The sequence below is a fragment of the Mobula hypostoma genome, chromosome 31 (genome assembly GCF_963921235.1).
Source record: "Mobula hypostoma chromosome 31, sMobHyp1.1, whole genome shotgun sequence".
Classification (NCBI taxonomy): Eukaryota; Metazoa; Chordata; class Chondrichthyes; order Myliobatiformes; family Myliobatidae; genus Mobula; species Mobula hypostoma.
Window position 1 is genome coordinate 2,587,806 of NC_086127.1, and position 9,195 is coordinate 2,597,000.

Below are 9,195 nucleotides of genomic sequence, written 5' to 3' on the forward strand. Positions count from 1 at the left end.
ATCAAAAGATTGCCCAAAATCCGAACACTCCATTGCCCCTACTCACCTTGTCCCTGCCTGTCCGTGGAGACCCACCAACATTTTAATTCGTCTTGTTTAAATAATATAGACCATACGACCATTAGACATAGATGCAGAACTAGGCCATTTTTCCCATACTGTCTGCTCCGCCATTTTTTCATGCCTCCCCTACTCAACCTTATTCCCCGGACTTCTCCCCGTAACCTTTGATTCCGCAGCCAATCGAGCATCTATCAATCATTGCCTTACGTAAACTTAACGTCCTGGCCTCCAAATTTGAATGTAGCAACACATTCTATGAATCTACGACTCTCCGGCTAAGGAAATTTCTCCGCATCTCTGTTTTAAATGGAAGCCCCTCTATCCTGAGGCTACACCCTCTTGTCCTAGTCTTCCCAAACATGAGAAACATGCTTTCCACATTTGCGTAGTCTCGGTCTTACAAGATTCGGAAGGTTTAAATGAGATAACCCCTCATCCTTCTGAATTCCAGCGAGTCCAGACCCTGAGCCATCAAACGTTCCTCGTATGATAGCCCTTTCCTTCCCGGTATCATCACTGTGGACTTCCTTTGGACGGTGTCCAATACCAGCACATCTTTTCGTAGATGAAGAGAGCAAAACTGTTGACAATACACAAGTTGAAGCCAAACCAGTGTGTTATAGAACATCAGCATCACATCTCTGTTCTTGTATTCAAGATATCTTGACATGACCGCGAATACTGTAATGCATTTAACTTCCGGGCCACCGACTCGGCCTGCAAGTGAACATTGAGGCTGATCTGCGCAAAGAATCCTCAGTCCCTTTGCATCTCAGATTTATTTTTGGATTTTCTCCTCTTTAAAAAAAAGGATTGCACAGTTTTTTCTACTACAAATGTGCAAAGCCATGCATTTTCCAACATTGTCTTTCAGTTGCCCCATTCTTGCTCATTCTCTAAATCCTGTCTAAGACCATTTGCAGCCTTTCTGTTTTCTCAAAAGCAACAGCCCAGCCCCCGCTAATCTCCGTATCATCTGCAAACTTAGCAAGAAAGCCAGCCAGCTATTTCATTACTTAAATCAAAAGATGCGATCGCAACACCGATCCCTGTGGAACACCAGTACTAACACAGCCAACCGGACAAGGATAATTTTATTGTCCAATCTCTTCATTCGTCCAACTCCTTCTGCAGCCTACCTGAGTCCTCAATACTATCTGCCCCTCCACCAATCTTCGTATTATCTGCAAACCTGGCAACGAAGCCATCTATTCCATCATCTAAATCATTTAAATAGCATAAAAATAAGTGGTCCTGGCATCGACCCCTTTGCAACACCACTAGTCACTGGTAGCCAACCAGAAACCAATCCGTTTATTCCCACTCTCTACCACCAACCAATCAACCAATGCTTTAACCATGCTAGTAATTTTCCTACTATACCGTGGGCTCTTAGCTTGGAAAGCAGCCTCATGTGTGGCACCTTGTCAAAATCTTTCTGAAAGTCCAAATTTACAACATTCACTGCATTCCCTCTATCTATCCTACTACTAAACTCCGCAAAGAATTCTAACAGTTTCGTGAAGCAAGATTTTCCCTTAGGGAAACCATGCTGAATCTGTCCCATCTTGTCCTGAGTCCCCAAGTTCTCCATAACCTCCTACTTAACAATTGACTCCAACATCTTCTCAACCACTGAGATCAGATGAACTGTTTTTATCATTTTCTTTCTGCTGACTTCCTCCTTTCTTAAACAGAGGAGTGACATTTGCAATTTTCCAGACCCCTAGCACCACTGCAGACGCCGATGAGTTTTGTAAAATCATTGATAATGACTTCACAATATCTAACGCTACCTGCTTGAGAACCCTAGAGTACAGTTCATCTGGTCCTGATGACGTATCTGTGCGTAGGTCTTTCGGGTTTTTGAACATCTTCTTCCCAGTAATAGTCTCTGCACTCACTTCACTTCCTTCACAGACTACAACATCTGGCACACTGTTAATTTCCTCCACAATGAAGACTGATTCAACATACTAATTTAATTCATCTTCTATTTCGTTGTGCCCCTTAATTGTTTCTCCGGCTTCATCTTCTTACGATCGTATAAGCACTCTCATCCCTCTTTTATTTTTTAGATACTTGAAGATCTTACTATCTACTTCGATATTTTTCGTTAGCTTGCCTACATGTTTCATCTTTTTCCTTCCAATGATTCTGTTAGTTTCTCTCTGTAGGTTTTTAACAGTTTCATAGAAACAGAGAAACATAGAAAATAGGTGCAGGAGTAGGCCATTCGGCCTTTCCAGCCTGCACCGCCATTCAGTATGATCATGGATGATCATCCAACTCAGAAACCTGTACCTGCCTTTTCTCCATACCCCCGGATCCCTTTAGCCACAAGGGCCATATCTAACTCCCTCTGAAATATAGCCAATGAACTGTCCTCAACTGTTTCCTGTGGCAGAGAATTCCGCAGATTCACCACTCTCTGTGTGAAGAAGTTTTTCCTCATCTCCGTCCTAATAGGCTTCCCCTTTATTCTGAAACTGTGACCCATCGTTCTGGACTTCCCCACCCTCTACTTTTCTGCTAATTCTTGCTTTACTGTAGGCCCTCTCTTTTGGTTTTACATTACCTTTGACTTCCGTTGTTAGCCACCGTTGTACTACTTTACCATTTAAGTATTTCCGCGTGTTTGGACTATGTGTCCTGCATCTTCTTCGTTGCTTTACCTAGAAACTCACGACATTGATGTTCTGCTGTCATCCCCACGATACGATCCTTCTAATTTACCCCGGCCAACTCCTCTCTCATAACACTGTGATTTCCTTTACTCTACTGAAATACTGCTATGCTAAACTTTCCTTTCTCCCTGTCAAATTTCAAGTTGAAGTCAATCATATTGTGATCATTGGCTTCTAAGGATTCTTGAACCCTAAGCTAACTAATTATGTCCGGTTCATTGCGTAATACCCAATCCGGTGTAGCTGATCAGCTAGTAGGTTCGACAACAAGCTGCTCGACGAAGCCACCTCTAAGGCATTCAACAAAGTCTTTATCTTGACATCCATTGTCAGACTGATTTTCCTAATTAACCTGCATGTTAAATTATCTCATGACTATCAGAATATTCTCCTTGTACCCCGATTTTCCTCTTTCCTCTTGTAATCAGTAGTCCACTTCCCAGATACTATTGGGAGGCCTGTATATAAACTACCATTAGCGTCGTCTTATCCTTGCAGTTTCTTAACCCAGCCCACAAGGACTCAAAATCTTCCGATCTACGTCACGTCTTTCTACTGATTTGATGCTATTCTTCTTAGCAGCAGAGCCACGCCACACCCTCTGCATACCTTCCTAAGTCCCCGATAGAACGTGCGACCTTAGACATTCAGCGACTAACTCCAGCATTCTTTAGCCATGATTCAGTGACATCATATCTGACAATCTATAAAAGTTTGCATGCTCGTCCATCTCATTTCTGATATTCCATGCCTCCAGATATAACACTCTGAGTACAGTATTTGTTACCCTTCCTGATACCCTAATGGATTGATACCCACCCTGCTCTCTGTATTTTTTCCTCTCTTCGGCCTGCCCTGCCTAGCATTCCGACTGCACGCTATCTTTACTCTTCATCCATCCGTTCTATCCTGAGTCCCTTCATTTCGGTTGCCACATCCCCGACAAATTGGTTTAAACCCTTCCGAACAAGCCTGTAATGAACTTGCCCGTTTCTACCACCTACATGAGCTAGAAAGGACATAGAAACGCAGTTGCGAGAGGATTAAATCAAACTCTCCTTCTACCAGTCTTTCTTCCTCCGATGAGTCTGCCTTGCCATGTTGTACGCCAGTTGTCGCATGTTTACCAGGTATTTGCATTACCCGGCTATAAACTGAAAAGTGAAACAGGTGTGTGGAAAGATAAAGAGTGTAAGAAAGCTAATAGGACTGGAGAGTACACCATGAGAGATTAGACAATAGACAATAGACAATAGGTGCAGGATTAGGCCATTTGGTCCTTCGAGCCAGCACCGCCATTCACTGAGATCATGGCTGATCATCCACAATCAGTACCCTTTTCCTGCCTTATCCCCAAAACCTTTGATTCCGCTATCTTTAAGAGCTCTAGCCATCTCTTTTTTGAAAGCATCCAGAGACTTGGCCTCCACAGCCTTCTGGGGCAGAACATTCCATATATCCACCACTCTACGGGTGAAAAAGTGTTTCCTCAACTCCGTTCTAAATGCCCTACCACTAATTCTTAAACTCTGGCCTCTGGTTCTGGACTCACTCATCAGCGGGAACATGTTTCCTGCCTGCAGCGTGTCCAATCCCTTAATAATCGTATACGTTTCAATAAGATACCCTCTCAGCCTTCTAAATTCCAGAGTATACAAGCCAAATCGCTCCAATCTTTTGACATATGACAGTCCCGCCATCCTGGGAATTAACCTTGTGAACCTACACTGCACTCCCTCAACAGCAAAAATGTCCTTCCTCAAATTTGGAGACCAAAACTGCACACAATACTCGAGATGTGGTCTCACCAGGGCCCTGTACAGCTGCAGAAGGACCTCTTTGCTCTTATACTCAATTCCCCGTTATGAAGGCCAGCATGCCATTAGCTTTCTTCACTGCCTGCTGTACTTGCATGCTTATTTTCAGTGACTGATGTACAAGAACACCTAGATCTCGTTGTGCTTCCCCTTTTCCTAACTTGACTCCATTTAGATAATAATCTGCCTTCCCGTTCTTTCCACTGAAGTGGCTTACCACCAAAGATTGGGAGGAAGCGGGGTATCGAGATGTATTGGGGGCGGAAGCGATAGCCAGGTGACAAGGAAAGGAAAGAGGCCGGGGTGAGGAATAAAAGAAGATGGCAAGGGGGAACAGAATATATTTTTCCGAAAGCAGAAATCAATGCCCAGCCATCAACTTAGATGCTACCCAGGCTGAATATGTGTTGCAGTTTCTACACCCTGAAAGTGGCCTCATTGACGCAAAAGTGCAGTCTGTCAGACAATTAAAACGGCGGTGTACCAGGAAATTATCGTCCTGGCGGTTAAAGCAAAGGTGTTTCCGAAAGCTTTCTCACACCTCACGTCTTATTTCAACAATGTAGATGAACCGGCCTGGGGACAACCAGAGGCAATAGACGTCCACAAGAGGAACTGGGTCCCTGTAATGGCTGCGTGGACTCACTGCATCTGAATGGCCTGGAACCTTGAGCACCTCTAGGACAAAGAGACTGCAGATGCCGAAATATGAGGCAAAGTGAAACTGCAGAAGTGTCTCCTGTGAAGTAAGTGCCTTGATTTCGGTTGAGTCACTGCTGAAGACAAAGAGCCGCCTATTCCATGGAGATCCACGAGTAGTTTATTTCTATTTTTTTCACTGAATCGACCGCCTACGCAAGCAGGAATTGCCAGAGAAATATAGTACGGCATTAAAGCAAACTGCCCCATTGTTATTTTTCTCTGCGAAGTTCCTGGCTTTTCCTCTTGTATACCACTTGCCAGATATTTCCCCGTTCTTTCCATTTTTTTTTTTTGGTCCAACTTATGTTCCCAGCGTGTGGCACGTCTTCTTTTTGCGTTGTCTGTCGCCTTTTTCCGAGTGGTCCCTGCACAGCAGATGTTAAATACAGCAAGTGAAGGAATTGATCTGGAGGATCAATTCTAATTATTCGGAGCAGGGAAATGACAGTTGGGTTTGCAGTCATGAGATAATATCTATAGTGTACTGCTTGTGCAGGAGTGTTGAATCTGATCTAGAGGCAGCCAACAACTACTGGAAGCAAACAGAAACATAGTTTCAAACAAGGGATCTTTCCTTGTGATTTTATTGTACTGATATTAACAAGTTCATTTTGCTGATATATTACCTGTGTACACAGGCTAAAAGCTCATATTAGTCTTTGATTTTGTTATACCAATTTAATATGTCATACATTTAAGCACATAACGCAAGATCGCGCAATGAGATTAGTAGGAGTTGGTAATCTGCCACTTCGTGCGTATCCGACTATTTTCAAGCACCTTAAACGATGCCCAACTGTGTTAGCTATGTCACCCCTGGGGGAAAAAAAAAGAAAAAAAAAACAACCTCTGGCTATCGACGCAATCAAAGAACCTCATCATCATTTTATACACTTCTATCAGGTCACCTCTCATCCTCCTTCGCTCTAATGTCTTTCCCCTCCTGGACTTTGTTGAAATGCTAGAGTCAAAGCTGCATTGTGGTATATTACAACAACCAAGCAAAAGAGAGGGCGTACAAGGAAACCAAAGCTAGTGGGAAGATAAAGGATTGGGAAGCTTTTCAAAACTTGCCGAAGGAAGCTAAGAAGGTCATTGGAAACGAAAAAATGAATTATGAAAGGAAGCTGTCCAATAATATCAAAGAAGATACTAAAAGCTTTATAAAGCATGTAAAGGGTAAAAGAGAGTCGAAGGTAGATATAAGACCAACAGAAAATGACGCTGGAGATATTCTAATGAGAAATGCAGAGACGGTAGAGGAACTGAATGGAAAACATACTCAGTATACCGGACATTCCAGAGTGTCAGGGAATTGAAGTATGTGCAGTGAAAATTACGCTCAGAATGTGCTCAGGAAGATTAATGCTCTGAGGATGGATACACTTCCTGGACCCAATGGACTGCACCCTCGGGTTTTGAAGGATGCAGCTGGAGAGACCGCGGAGGCATTACCAATGATCTTTCTAGAATTGATAGATTATTTCATTGTACCGGATGACTGGAAAATTGCAAATGCTACTCCGCTATTGAAGAAAGATGGTCGGAAGTAGAATGGAAACTATAGACCTGTTAGCCTGACATCAGTGGTTGGGAAGCTGTTGGAATCGATTGTGAGAGATGTGAGGCACATGAGAAGACAGGCCAAAGCTAGCATGGTTTCCTGCAAAGAAAATACAGCCTGACTAATCTACAGCAACATACATCAAAGTTGCTGGTGAACGCAGCAGGCCAAGCAGCATCTGTAGGAAGAGGTGCAGTCGACGTTTCAAGTTGAGCCCCTTCGTCAGGACTAACTGAAGGAAGAGTGAGTAAGGGATTTGAAAGTTGGAGGGGGAGGGGGAGATCCAAAATGATAGGAGAAGACAGGAGGGGGAGGGATAGAGCCGAGAGCTGGACAGGTGATAGGCAAAAGGGGATACGAGAGGCTCATGGGACAGGAGGTTCGGGAAGAAAGACAAGGGGGGGGTGACCCAAAGGATGGGCAAGAGGTATATTCAGAGGGACAGAGGGAGAAAAAGGAGAGTTAGAGAAAGAATGTGTGCATAAAAATGAGTAACAGATGGGGTACGAGGGGGAGGTGGGGCCTTAGCGGAAGTTAGAGAAGTCAATGTTCATGCCATCAGGTTAGAGGCTACCCAGACGGAATATAAGGTGTTATTCCTCCAACCTGAGTGTGGCTTCATCTTTACAGTAGCGGAGGCCGTGGATAGACATGTCAGAATGGGAATGGGATGTGGAATTAAAATGTGTGGCCACTGGTAGTTCCTGCTTTCTCTAGCGGACAGAGCGTAGATGTTCAGCAAAGCGGTCTCCCAGTCTGCGCCGGGTCTCGCCAATATATAAAAGGCCACATCGGGAGCACCGGACGCAGTATATCACCACAGCCGACTCACAGGTGAAGTGTTGCCTCACCTGGAAGGACTGTTTGGGGCCCTGAATGGTGGTAAGGGAGGAAGTGTAAGGGCATGTGTAGCACTTGTTCCGCTTACACGGATAAGTGCCAGGAGGGAGATCGGTGGGGAGGGATGGGGGGGACGAATGGACAAGGGAGTTGTGTAGTGAGCGATCCCTGCGGAATGCAGAGAGAGGGGGGAAGGAAAGAATTGCTTAGTTGGTGGGATCCCGTTGGAGGTGGCGGAAGTTACGGAGAATAATATGTTGGACCCCGAGGCTGGTAGGGTGGTAGGTGAGGACCAGGGGAACCCTATTCCTAGTGGGGTGGTGGGAGGATGGAGTGAGAGCAGATGTACGTAAAATGGGGGAGATGCGTTTAAGAGCAGAGTTGATAGTGGAGGAAGGGAAGCTCCTTTCTTTAAAAAAGGAAGACGTCTCCCTCGTCCGAGAATGAAAAGCCTCATCCTGAGAGCAGATGCGGCGGAGACGGAGGAATTGAGAGAAGGGGATGGCGTTTTTGCGAGAGACAGGGTGAGAAGAGGAATAGTCCAGATAGCTGTGAGAGTCAGTAGGCTTATAGTAGACATCAGTGGATAAGCTGTCTCCAGAGACAGAGACAGAAAGATCTAGAAAGGGGAGGGAGGTGTCGGAAATGGACCAGGTAAACTCGAGGGCAGGGTGAAAGTTGGAGGCAAAGTTAATAAAGTCAACGAGTTCTGCATGCGTGCAGGAAGCAGCGTCAATGCAGTCGTCAATGTAGCGAAGGAAAAGTGGGGAACAGATACCAGAATAGGCACGGAACATAGATTGTTCCACAAAGCCAACAAAAAGGCAGGCATAGCTAGGACCCATACGGGTGCCCATAGCTACACCTTTAGTTTGGGTCCTAGCTATGCCTGCCTTTTTGATGGGTTTGTGGAACAATCTATGTTCCGTGTCTATTCTGGTATCTGTCCCCTACTTTTCCTTCGCTACATCGACGACTGCATTGGCGCTGCTTCCTGCACGCATGCAGAACTCGTTGACTTTATTAACTTTGCCTCCAACTTTCACCCTGCCCTCGAGTTTACCTGGTCCATTTCCGACACCTCCCTCCCCTTTCTAGATCTTTCTGTCTCTGTCTCTGGAGACAGCTTATCCACTGATGTCTATTATAAGCCTACTGACTCTCACAGCTATCTGGACTATTCCTCTTCTCACCCTGTCTCTTGCAAAAACGCCATCCCCTTCTCGCAATTCCTCCGTCTCCGCCGCATCTGCTCTCAGGATGAGGCTTTTCATTCTAGGACGAGGGAGATGTCTTCCTTTTTTAAAGAAAGGGGCTTCCCTTCCTCCACTATCAACTCTGCTTTTAATCGCATCTCCCCCATTTCACGTACATCTGCTCTCACTCCATCCTCCCACCACCCCACTAGGAATAGGGTTCCCCTGGTCCTCACCTACCACCCCACCAGCCTCCGGGTCCAACATATTATTCTCCGTATCTTCCGCCACCTCCAACAGGGTCCCACCACTAAGCACATCTCCCC